Source organism: Mus caroli, unplaced genomic scaffold (assembly GCF_978045245.1).
Source record: "Mus caroli unplaced genomic scaffold, Mus_caroli_1 scaffold_6, whole genome shotgun sequence".
Classification (NCBI taxonomy): Eukaryota; Metazoa; Chordata; class Mammalia; order Rodentia; family Muridae; genus Mus; species Mus caroli.
Window position 1 is genome coordinate 17,716,112 of NW_028227261.1, and position 12,682 is coordinate 17,728,793.

Sequence of the window (12,682 nt, forward strand, 5' to 3'; positions counted from 1 at the left end):
CTGTTCAGGTACATAGCTGGGCATGGGAGGACTGGCTGATTCCAGAGAACTGAGCTACTGTGGGGCTAGAGAAGGAAGTGGTGTGAGGTAACTGAAAGAGGTGGGGTAGCCTTGGCTTACACAGATGAAGGGTGACTAAAAAGATACATGCAGCAAGACAGAAGTGATTAGCATGACTCTGAACAAGCCAGGCTTGAGGGATGTATTAACAGGGTTCTCTAGAGGAACAGAACTGACTGACTCTGTGTGTGTGTCCAACAATAGCTGTCTACCAAGTGAAGTTGTTCAGTCCATGGGGCTGGGTGTCTCTGCTGGTCTTCAGTATTTGCCAGAACCCTGAAGAAGTAAGTTCTAATGCCAGTCAAGGAATGGACTTGCTAGCAAGAAGTAAGGGCAAATGGGGCGGGGGGGAGGGAGGGAGAGAGAGAGAGAGAGAGAGAGAGAGAGAGAGAGAGAGAGAGAGAGAGAGAGAGAGAGAGAGAGAGAGAGAGATTCCTTTTCCCATGTCCCTGCAGAACACACAGGCCGGATTAAAGGTGGATCTTCCCACCTCAAAAATCTGAATGAAAGGGGCATCATCCTGCCTCAGACGATCCAGATTAAAACTGGACCTGCCCCCTTCAAATGATTTAATTAAGAACAAAGAAATCCTCCAAGACATACCCAGCCACTTGGGTTTTAGTTAATTCCAAATTAGTCAAGTTGACAACCAAGAGTAGACATCAGCAACAGTTACCAGGTCATAATTATGACTAACGGGATGCAACTACGCTACCTTCAATCACAAACACATTATGTATTTAAGGAGGTTACAATTATACCGAACATGATAAAATTATCCACTGTTCAACCGCAAACAGTATACATTTTAAAATAGGGGCCAGTGCCCCTCAAGGTATATTAATTTTATAATCTCAAACTTAAATAGAGCCACTGAAACTTCTTTAATTGATGTTCCATGACATGATAAAGAAATAAAAGAAAACACAAGATCTGTCCAAATAATTCTTAACATACTATGACAGAAACACTCCTGTCAGTTGTAATCCTGGTGTCTGCAACTGGACACATGACTATAGCTGGGTTCAGAACTCCCATCCTCTCCTGTCTTTCCTCATCCCGCAGAAGCACTGCAGCAGGTCTTGGCTCTTTATATGGAGGAGTGACACATACCGTCATTCCTGACCGGTCTGTGTCTTTGTCAGCCTGCCTGGACTAGGTTCTTACAGTTTTCCATTGACTTTAATCACAGGATCTAGTAGTACCATGAGACACCCTAAAGGCTCTCCTTCACTCCAGACATAATCTTTCTTACCTCCATTGTGGAGGAGCAATCCAATTTCCCCTTGGTAGTCTAGGTCAATCACCCCTCCTAACACTGTTATTCCTTTCTTAGCCTGTGGGCCTAAGGGCACCAGAAGCCCAAAGTGGCCAGAGGGAAGTCTGAGCTTCCAGTTCAATGAATGGACTGTTTGTTCCAGCTCTTGGAAGGAGCACTCCCCACTTTGGAATGAAAACTTCTAGGCCGTCAGAACTTAAGGTCACAGAAACAGGAAGCAAAAATTGTCCTAGTAGATCATTAGAAATGATACTGAGTAGAACTAGTCCCCTTTCCACCCCTTGATTCCTGGATTAAGGCGTGTGCATCCTGGCTATATGAGAATCTGCTCCATATGTCAAACATTGATTCAAAGTATACACTGCCTTCTGGAGAACTCTACCCCAGCCTTCCAGGCTGCTGCCACCTAATTGGCACTGTAACTCTATCTTCAAAAGGCCATTCCATCTTCCCATCAGCCCAGCTGCTTCAGGATAGTGGGGGAACATGTTACGACCAGAGGATTCCATAATTGTGGGCTTGCTGTAGCTCTTCACTGCCGGTGGAGTGCCTTGGTCAGAAGCAGGACTATATGGAATACCATGAGGGTGGGTAAGGCGTTCTGTAAGTTCAGGGATGGTGGCTTTGGCAGAAGTGTTACGTACAAGAAAGGCAGATCTATAACCAGAACAAGTCTATACTCCAGTAAGGACAAAGCATTTGTCTTTCCCCTGGGAAAAGGAGTCTAACAGGTCACTGGCTGGTCACCCTGAAGAACTGACCCATATTTGGGGCTCAGTGTTGGTCTCTGCTGTTGGCAGACCTTGCATTCAGCAGCAGCTGTAGCCAGACCGGTCTTAGTGAGTGGAAGTTCATGCTGTCAAGCCCATACACAACACCCATCTCTGCCATCATGGCCACCTGGGCATGGGTCCATTGGGCGGTGACAGGAATGATGGGAGGAAGAGGCTGGCTGTCCACAACACAGGTCATCCCATCTACTGTATTATTGACCTCCTTCTTGGCTGAAGTCACATTTACATGATCATTTACATGGGACACAAATATCCTCTACATCCTTTGTCCATTTGGAGAGATCTATCTACATACTTCTTCCCCAGATGTCTTTCTCATCAATTCTTCAACCATGCTCTTTCCAAGTCCCTGACCATCCAGCCAATTCATTGTCTGCAGCCCACAAATCAGCAAACAGTCACACATCTGGCCGTTTCTCCTTCCAAATGAAATGTATGTCCATGTGTGCTGCCCAAAGCTCTGCTCACTGTGAAGATTTCCCTTTGCCCAAGTCTTTCAGGGTTGTCCCAGAAAGGGGTTGCAATGCTGCAGCTGACCTCTTCTGGGTGTTACCTGCATAACATACAGAACCAACTGTAAATCAGACCCTAGTCTCTCTTCCTCAGTCAGCCAATCATAGGGCACACCCCAGGATGCTATAGTTACATGCTTGGAAGCAGGGGACAGCATTATAATGGGAGAAGAAACCATAGGATTTAGGCAACTTCTTCACACAATTTGCTCCTGACTTCAGGACCTGCTCTGTCTTCTGCACTGGCCAGATAGGAGTGTTAAAGGGAGATGTGATGGGAACCACCACCCCAGCACCTTTCAAGTCCTTGATGGTGGCACAAATTTCTATAATTCCTCCAGAGACATTATACTGTTTTTGATTCATTACGTTCCTTGGCATAGGCAACTCCAAAGGCTTTCATTTAGCCTTTCCAACCATAGCAGCCCTCACTCCATCCACAGGCCAGCGCACCAATGTGAGAATTTGATAGCATATATGTTTCTAATATATATATATATATATATATATATTAGATTCATATATATACATATATTCAGATATATACATATATATATGTATATATATATACACACATATATATACACATATACACACACATACATACACAGTTACATGTATATATGGGAGATATATATGTGTGTATGCATAAATGTATATGTGTGTATACACACATACATACACACTTATATATATGGAAGACATATATGTGTGTATGCATACATGTATCTGTATATATACATGTATATATACACATATATGCAACACATATATATGTGTGTGTATGTATATATATGTAGATATATATGTATATATGTGTGTGTAGATATATGTGTGTATGTATGTATATACACAACACACACACACACATATATGCAACATATTTATGTGTATATATCCCAATTAGACATTCTGGGGCTGGGAACAAAAGCCCACAGGATAAGTTCCAGGACCCACAGAACCTATTGTGAGTCAGACCTCAACCAAAACTCCATTACTTGATCATCTGACCTCTATAAGGCCCTACTTTAACTGGAGGGCCACAGTGTTTCTTGGGATCTCCCTGAATCAACGTCAATTCAGAACCAGTATTCAATAGACCCTGGAAAGTCTGGTTGTGCCCTTTCACCCAGTGCAGTTACCCTTAAAAGGCCATAGGTCCCTCCGGGGAATAGCAAGTCAGGGACAGGAGAAAGGCTAACAGTAAAACTCTTAGGTTCATGAGCCAAGATTCCCTTCAGCCACGAGCCAATGTAACCTCTCTTTCATTTGCTTGAGAATGTTTCTGCTTAGACAGGTCAAACAGAAATGCAGTAGGCTTCCTATCTATTTCATATCTGGAAACACCATGACTGACTAGCCAATATCAAAGGTCTGTACAAGTTAGGCCAACATAAAATTCACCTTGTCTGTGCTGACCGTTATGGCTTAGTCATTATGAACATTGTTTTGTCTTCGCTGCCCAATATAATAAGTATGATCACCTCGCCATTGATGGATGATTCAGCGCTGCCACCTGGCCCTTTCTACCTCAGGGCCCAATTAAATCCATGCATTTAATTCATCCAATTTGAGCAGCAGCGTCTCCGATGGAAGAGGGCAGACAACAGAGCTCTTCAAATATACTGGTGCCCCTCTCACCAGTTCGTGCCTTGTAGGATTAGTGAAGGGCATATCTTCTGGGCCTTCCCATTGTGGAAAATTAGGTTTACACAGCATATCCACTCTAGCACTGCAATTTCTCTGAGCCCGAAAATCCCTTCATCAACACTAAGCCAAGGGATATCAGGCATCTCCATCTACTTTTCTTTCGACAAATGCTTCGGCCAACCATTCAAACAAACCTTTGACACCTTAAAAAAAAACTGTGAAAGAGCCTATATTAAACCTGGAATCTTTTCTCAGCCTCATGTCAATAAACTCTGACTGATCCCGTTTTATGTTTCTTCCACCATTATCCCACACTCTTAACATCCGTTCCCGCACATATTCCCCTGAATTCTGCTTGAATGAATTAGTAAACTCATTAAGCTCTTGCGTAGCGTAAAACCTCCTTGTAGACTCCATTTTCTATCTCCCCTCCAGGGTCTTGCTCAGCCTTAAGTCTGGTGACAGGTCTAGAGGCACCTATCGGTAGGCTCCGAGAGACATCGGTGTCTCGCCTGGCATCTCCTTCAGAGAAGGTCACTGCTGTCTTGGCAGACAATGAAGGATAAATCTCCTCAGCCAGAGGTGGAGAAGGGGAGATTTGAGGAAGAGGTGGGGTGAGAACACATCTTCTGTGGGGTTGGGGAGACATCTTCCTCCCCTGAGATAAACCCTGAGAGTATGAGCACCCAGCGTTCTCAGCTTCAGCAAGGCCCTCCCATACATCTCCATCCGGAGTTATCCCAAGAATCACTCTCTTTCACAGTTAACACTCTTTGACCGCTAACACCCTCCATGGCGGGGACTTGCTATTCGCTGTAACTCAGCCAGCCCTATAATGAGGGCTTTGGTTTGGTTTTTCTGCAACCTGAGCTCTGTGGCTGCTGGAGAGAAGCGTTTCTTCCAGGGCACACTTGGAAACCTTTACCCTGTGGATGCACATCTGGACCCTGCCAGCTAGACCTCTGGGCTCGCTGCTGTTCCTCGCCAGATTCTGAGATGCTAGAAGTTGCTTAATTTTATCACAGAGCTCATTCTTCTCCTCTGTCAATTTAGCCAGAGATGCTGGGAGCAACCCACCGGCACCACCGTTTCCCTTATTTTCCCACAAATTGTCAAACGTTTTATATGCAGGGTCACCAAATCCATCGCCTCTCACAATTAGTGAATCAGAATAATCAAATATATTTGTCTCCTTAAGTTTATAAGATATTTAGTACCGTGGGCTTTCAGTACTCTCTGAGCTCCTAGGAGAGGTTTTTAGTGATTGGAGAGGCAACTTGGAAAGCCTGTTCCAGACACTTTTTTTTTTTTAAATCATCCTTATACTTCTATTGCTCCAGAACCACCACTTTTAGTGCTCAAATCTGTATTAGTCAGGGTTCTCTAGAGGAACAGAACTAACGGCATATGTATATGTGTGTGTATGTGTATGAGTACATATATATATATATATATATGTGTGTGTGTGTGTGTATATGAGTATACATATTAATATATATATTAGAATGACTTATAGGCTGTGGTCTAGCTAGTTCAACAATGACTGTCTACCAACAGAAGATCCAAGAATCCAGCACTTGTTAAGTTTCTAAGGCTGGATATCTCAGCTGGTCTTCAGCATATGTTAAAATCCCCAAGAAGTAAGCTTTGATGCCAGTCAAAGAAAGGACTGGCCAGTGAGAGCAAGCAGGTACACAGAGAGCTTCCTTCTTCCATGTCCTTTATACAGGCTACAGCAGAGCATGTGGCCTAGAATAAAGACGCATCTTCCCACCTCAAGAGATCCAGATCAAATGTGAGTCTTCTTACTTCAGATAATTAATAAAAAAATCCCCTACCCAGCTACTAATTGCAGATGTAGTCAAGTTGACAACCAAGAGTGTCCATCACAAGGGTTAGCACACCCCCTAACCCCACAACAGTGTCCTGCAGTGCAGGAGTTCATTTGTTTCAAAGCAACGTGCACACATTAAGCCCTGACAGTTCACACTCCATCTCCATCACTCTAGAGACAGATGGTAGCCCGGTATCTCAGACTTGGGAGTGACAGCTCAAAGAGGTACATCATTGGTTAAACACCACAGTGGATCGGGGTTCCTGTCTACACACACAGCTGTGTCGGGCACAGACACTGAAGCCTTACATGGTTGGTGGTATTGGTCTGGGTTTCCCCCCAGGCAGATCCTGGGATAAGGAAGCTGGCACAGATGATCTGTGAGATGCAGGATGCATAGTAGGAGGTGGGGACAGAGCCCGTAAGGTGCTATGTGAATTATGTTCCACAAGGCTTGGTCCCAGAAGCCCTGGGATTCTGCACTGTTCTCCTCAGACTGTTCATCCAACACGCTGGACTCGCTACATGTTCGCGACATGTACCACCACTGAGGCTTGAGCAGGATCTAAATCCACAGAAAGTCCCATGTGGCTTCTGCAAGAAAGCCACAAGCTTACAGACTGCAGGTGACCCCTGCCGGCTTGGAGGGGGGCGAGACAGCACCTTCTAGTGTTCCTCAGAGTTCCCTTGGTCCTGATGCAGAGGGTTGGGACCATCACTGGGTTCAAATCAATCCAGTTGGGTTCCACCAATCTGAGACAGTGGGATGAGAGCTGAGACCCCTTTGACTGTGGCTGGGGGGCTCTAGGGAGTACTCCTGGGAAAGCCCAAGCCTTGCATGTGAAAACTCTGCCAGAAGAAGACCAGTCAGGACATAAACCCCTCTTCTTCAGCGGCTTCTTCTCTTCTCTCCCCATCCTTTCCATGTTTACAAAGTTCCATGAATACCTGTGTTTGGGAATGTGCCATGTAGGGCGACCCTCCACAGGCATGGATTATCTGTCTTGATCTTCACAGCAATCCTGCATCCAGAAGGCATTTTCTCCATTTACAAATAAAGAAATAGAGGCTCAGAGATGTTGTGCAACCTGCCCACAGACACACAGCAGGTAGGAATCATCTGTGACTAGGGATGAAACCTCAGGAATTCTTTTTTTATTTTTATTTATTTATTTATTTATTTTTTGGTTTTTCGAGACAGGGTTTCTCTGTGTAGCTCTGGCTGTCCTGGAGCTCACTTTGTAGACCAGGCTGGCCTCGAACTCAGAAATCTGCCTGCCTCTGCCTCCCGAGTGCTGGCACTAAAGGCGTGCGCCACCACGCCCGGCGAAAACCTCAGGAATTCTAATGTTCACTACTTTTCTCCCTCTCCCTGGGTGCTGCCCCAAGACTGTAGGTTCTTCTGTGTCCTGGTGATCTAAAGAGCCCCACATAGAGGCTAAAGAACTTGTTGTCTGTGGCCTGGACTACTCACTGCCTGACCCTACCTGCCCTTGGGGGTTGGAGATAAGGTAGTGTGGAGTCAACACAGGTTCTGGAAACAGGTGAGAAATGCCAAAGCAAGCTCCCATGAACACTGCTGTTACAAGCTCCTTTAATGCCCTCTACCCCTGCCCCATTGGTCCCAAGAAAGCATCTCTTCTAAGCAGTAGTTCCCAATTGGCTGGTGTCGTCTTCATCAGTAATCCTTCATCTCTCAGGCAGTCCTCAATTAGATCCTCCTGTAGGAGATATTTTTATGGCTGTTCAACCTCCAGCATTTACATAGAGGTGGCTTTGCTGTTCCTGTTACAAGAACTGAGCTCTGAAGCCCAGCTTCCCTGGGTTTAAATCCTGAGGCTACTCACTAGCGGTGTGACCTCAGGCCATTATTTATAAGCTGTCCCTGTCCTATCTGTTAAAATAGAGGACATGAAAGGAAACCATATTCTGCTCTACTTATAGACCCAGCGGTGCCTCACCCCATCATCTTCAGAGGGGCTTCCTCCAGCAGCTGACAGAAGCAGGGGCGGAGACTCAGAGCCAAACTTTAGGTGGAGTTTGGGGAATCCTGAGGAAGAGGGAGAGGAAGGATTATAGGTACCAGAGGGGTCAGGGACACCAGGAAAACACAGCCCATGGAATCGACTAAGCAGAGCTCATAGGGGCTCACAGAGACAAAGGCAACAGTCACGGAACCTGCCCGCCCGTGGTCTGCACTGGGTCCTCTGCGTATGTTGTGGTTGTATAGCTTGGTAACTTGGTGGGTCTCCTAACAGGGGGAGCAGGGGTGACTCTGACTCTGTCTTGGGACCCCTTTTCCTCCTACTGGGTTGCCCCATCCAGCCCTGCTAGGAGGGTCTGTGCCCAGTGTTATTGTTACCTGCAATGCCCTCTTTGGTTGATATCCTTGGGTTGTCTGCTCTTTTCAGAAGGGAGACAGAGGAATGGACCTGGGGGAGAGGGGAGGTGGGGAGGATCTGGGAGGAGAAGAGGAGGGGAAACTGCAGTCAGAATGTAACCTGTGAGAGAAGAATTAAAAAAAAATAGTGAAGACAGCAATCATACCCCTCCCCTTTTGGCTATCATGAGAGTTGATTAGAGAGTGACTATTAAAACCCAAGAAACTGTCTAAAAGTTTAGTGTGTGCTTAATAAATGATGCCTGTCGCAGCCCAAGGTGCCACCATTAATCTCCATTCTTTAATCACACCAAAGAGATAAGGGCTTCTTCCCTGTCCCCTAAGGTCATTTTGTGCCCCCAAATTGGGAAGAATAGAGAAGACAAAGAAGAAAGGGGTCAGGAATGTGGCTCGATGACAGAATGCTGGCACGGTGTGTGAGACCCTGGGTCCATCCTCAGCTCTGCAAAAGAAAAACAGAAAACCCGAGTGGAAAACCTACACTTACAGACCCAGACGGTCTGCAAGGTTGTTTCTACCCATCCACAGAATGGCAGTGGAAGATGGACGTAATTACCGCCACTTAGCAAATGGAACAGGCGGTGACCTGCAGGGCACAGTGCAGCTGGCGTTGGGAGGAGCTGGGTGGAAACCTCGGAAGCTTGAAAGAACCGTCCACTCCCCCTGCTCCCAATCTGGATGGGTGGAATGTTGATAGACCACCACAACAGCCACCCTCCGCAGACACCAGCCTTAAAAGGCCAGCCAGTAAAAAACGGGCAGGCAGAGAGCCACGCTACACAGCACTATAGTCAATGGCAGCCACAGTGGGTCAGAGTGGCCTTCAGGAACCAAGGTCTCTTCTCTGGGTGCACAGGGTGGTCCTGTGAGGTGCCCTCAGGGACCCCCTGCCCTTAATCCCCAACAACAGAGCTCAGATCTCTTCCTCCCAACCAGAGTAGCCACAGTCCATCTCGCAGAGAGTCAGTGGATTTAGGCCACTCTCAGGGGTTCCACCAGGATTTGCCCAGGTCTCGTGGCCATCCCAACCTTCACCTGGAATAGCAAGCAGCTAATGTCTCAGCATGGGGGGAGGGGTGCTAACTCAGCAGGGCCTCTCTGGAATCTGATGTGCTCTGGCTCTGCAGGGAAGGGATCTCTGTAACTGGGATGAACCCCTCAGAGAACTAGTCCTGTGCTAAAGCTCAGGATGTAGCCACTTCCCTCAAAGCTAGCAGTCTAGATTTATGTCACATGCACCCTAAGCCCTGAAGTATTGGCATGTAGCTCTGGCTTCTGATGGCATGGAGTGCCCATGGAAGGTACCAGTGTGGGCATGAAGGAGACCAGCTTCAATGGCTTTACCTCAGCCTGGGCCTGCTTTGACCTTTTCCTTTTCCCCTTGATTTGCCCTAAAATGGGAAACGTTCATGTGTGTGTGTGTGTGTGTGTGTGTGTGTGTGTGTGTGTGTGTGTATGTGGTTCCTGGGGGACTATTAACTAAGAATAATTTATCCAAGAAATTTGTTATGTTAGAATTACCAATTAGATATGATTATAACTTACCATGGCTAACACTGTACTACTGTTGGAAATCTGAATCTCATTAAAATCTAATTAGCATATATTAAGTCCAAGGCGGTTTCACTGCAGTGAGCCAGCCAGCCAGCAGGTTGGAGCTGCGACAGGAGCACACGGATCCTCCCCATTCTGCATGCCTGGCCCTTCTGCCCTTGTGCCTAGGTGCGTGCGAGGGGCCTTGGAGAGGCCTTCTTGGACAGAACCAGCTATTCCTTGGAGAGGGGCATCTTGGGAAAGAGCTATAGTCCCAATATGAATAAATGACTGGATCTCCTGGAAAGTCCTTTGAAGTGGCCAACCTGAGCATCCTGTTCTGGGTGATGGGGCGGAGAGTGGCTTTTTAAGCCCTGGGAGCTGTCCGATGCTGATACACAGTGACTGGATGCTGATGTCACAGAACATTCTTCTCAGGAGTTCATGGGTGGCAGGTAGCCAGGTGATAGCAATCCCAGCCAACACCTTCTGTCCTGACTTTCAGGGACCAGTGTCAGCTCAGTGCCACATGGCCACCAAGACGCGGGTCAGCACCGCAGATCAAGTGGTTTTCTCACTGCTGTTGGTTGTAAATCAAAGTCTTTGCATAACTGGCTGGAGAAGTGAGTGAGGTGGGCCTGTATTCAGGGTCTGTCCTGAGTCTTACCAACAGTGGGAAACAGTGAGAGTCAGGGAACATAAGCCAGGCCTTATGTGTGGCACTGCCAGCTGAGACCCCCAAAGATGGACACTGGACTCAGGTGATATCCCAGAGAGATTTGCTAAGGGCAGTGGGCTCAAGCTGTGACTGCTGAGTGTTTCAAGGAAACGTCTTTCTTTTGTGAAAAGGTTAACTTAGATCAAGGTGTAGTACATATTGCCTTTCTGCCACTCAGAAAGGGAAGGGTAAATGACCCCAGGATGGAAGCTGCTCCTGTCTTATTGCCTTTGGGCATGGCTACAGGTCTTGTTCGGGCTGTGGTCATGGCAATGAGCTGCCACGCACACGAGCTTTGTCCGGTCAACCCCATTGCCTTGGTGTATGTGTCACGAGAACGTACTCTGGGGCCAACCCCACCAAGGACAAGAGGTGTATGATGTGGCGTTGACTGAGCCTCAGCCAGGAATCCAGCCAACCAAATCAGCAGAGGCTGGAGTGCTCTTGAATGCTCAGAGTTGCAGAGAAGTTTGTCACATGGCAGTGGCTGACTGATACATCAGGGGAGTTTGTCACACGGCAGTGGCTAACTGATACATCAGAGGAGTTTGTCACACTGCAGTGGATGACTGATACATCAGAGAACACCTGTATATGGTGAGAGGTGAGAAGAAGTAACTATGACAGCGAGGGCAGGAAGGGGACAAGGCCCTCTGCTCTGGCCACACCTTCTTGTCAATCACCACCAGCCCAATTGTTGTCAAGGGTCTCAGCCAATGGCACCCACCCAGCTCCTCTGGGCTTCCTCCCAGACTCTGTTCTCACATACCCCACCATTTTCTCTATATCCCACAAAACACACAGAGATCCCAGGGGGGCACATGATACACACTGTGTTCCTGTCACCTCATGGGAGGGAAGAAACCCAAGGAGGCTGAATGCCAGGCATTGCCATACAGAAAGGCTATGATACACACTCCCCGGCCCGGAGGGCAAGGGCTCACTGTGTAGCTAGGTCACTTCCCCCTTTGCTGAAGCAAAATGCTCACGCAAAGACGCAAAGCCACTGAAGGAAGGTGCCAACCATCATCCCAGGGAAAGGACAGTGGCAGGATGAAGAGCTGACTGGTCATGTTCCATCCAGTCAAGACCCAAGGGATGAATGCCGGATGGTGCTCTCTTTCTCCTTTTTCCTTCAGTCCTGGGACCCCAGCCTGTGGGATTGGGTCTCCCACATTCAGGCCAACCCTACTAGGAACATCTGTATAAACCCCCAGGGATGTGTTTCCATGGGATTCTGAGTCCAGCCGAGTTAACCAGAGTTGACCATCAAGATTAGGCATCGCAGTACTCCAGGCTAGCTCAGAACACTCTACCTTCCCCCAGAGTGTTGGGGTTACGGGCGACTATGCTTGGCTCTTAATCTCTTCTTAAAGTTCTATCTGTTGGATCAGGGCCACCCCAAAGATATCATTTTCCTTAGCTGCCTTCTTAAAGGAGCTGTTTTTTTTTCTTTTTTCTTTTCCTTTTCTTTGTTTGTTTATTTTGAGACAGGGTTTCTCTGTATCGCCCTGGCTGTCCTGGAACTCACTCTGTAAACCAGGCTGGCCTCGAACTCAGAAATCTGCCTGCCTCTGCCTCCCAAGAGCTGGGATTAAAGGCGTGCGCCACCACTGCCCAACACAACGCTTCTTCTTATATCCCAGACCCAGAACTCCATGTAGGACAGCCGAGATGGACAGCTGTGTCCTTCATGCTCTAAATAAACTGTCTGCCCACAAGCAAAGGGTCTGGAGGAGCTGAAGCCAATACAGGGCGACTGCCATGACGCTCAGAGAAGCAGAAATGGGGAGACAGTACTCAAGCCCACAGAACTGCCCCAGCACTGGGGGGGCAAGCTCCACTATGGACCTGGGAGGGGACTCAGGGGAGCATTGCAGGGTGCAGACAGTGGTTCTGTT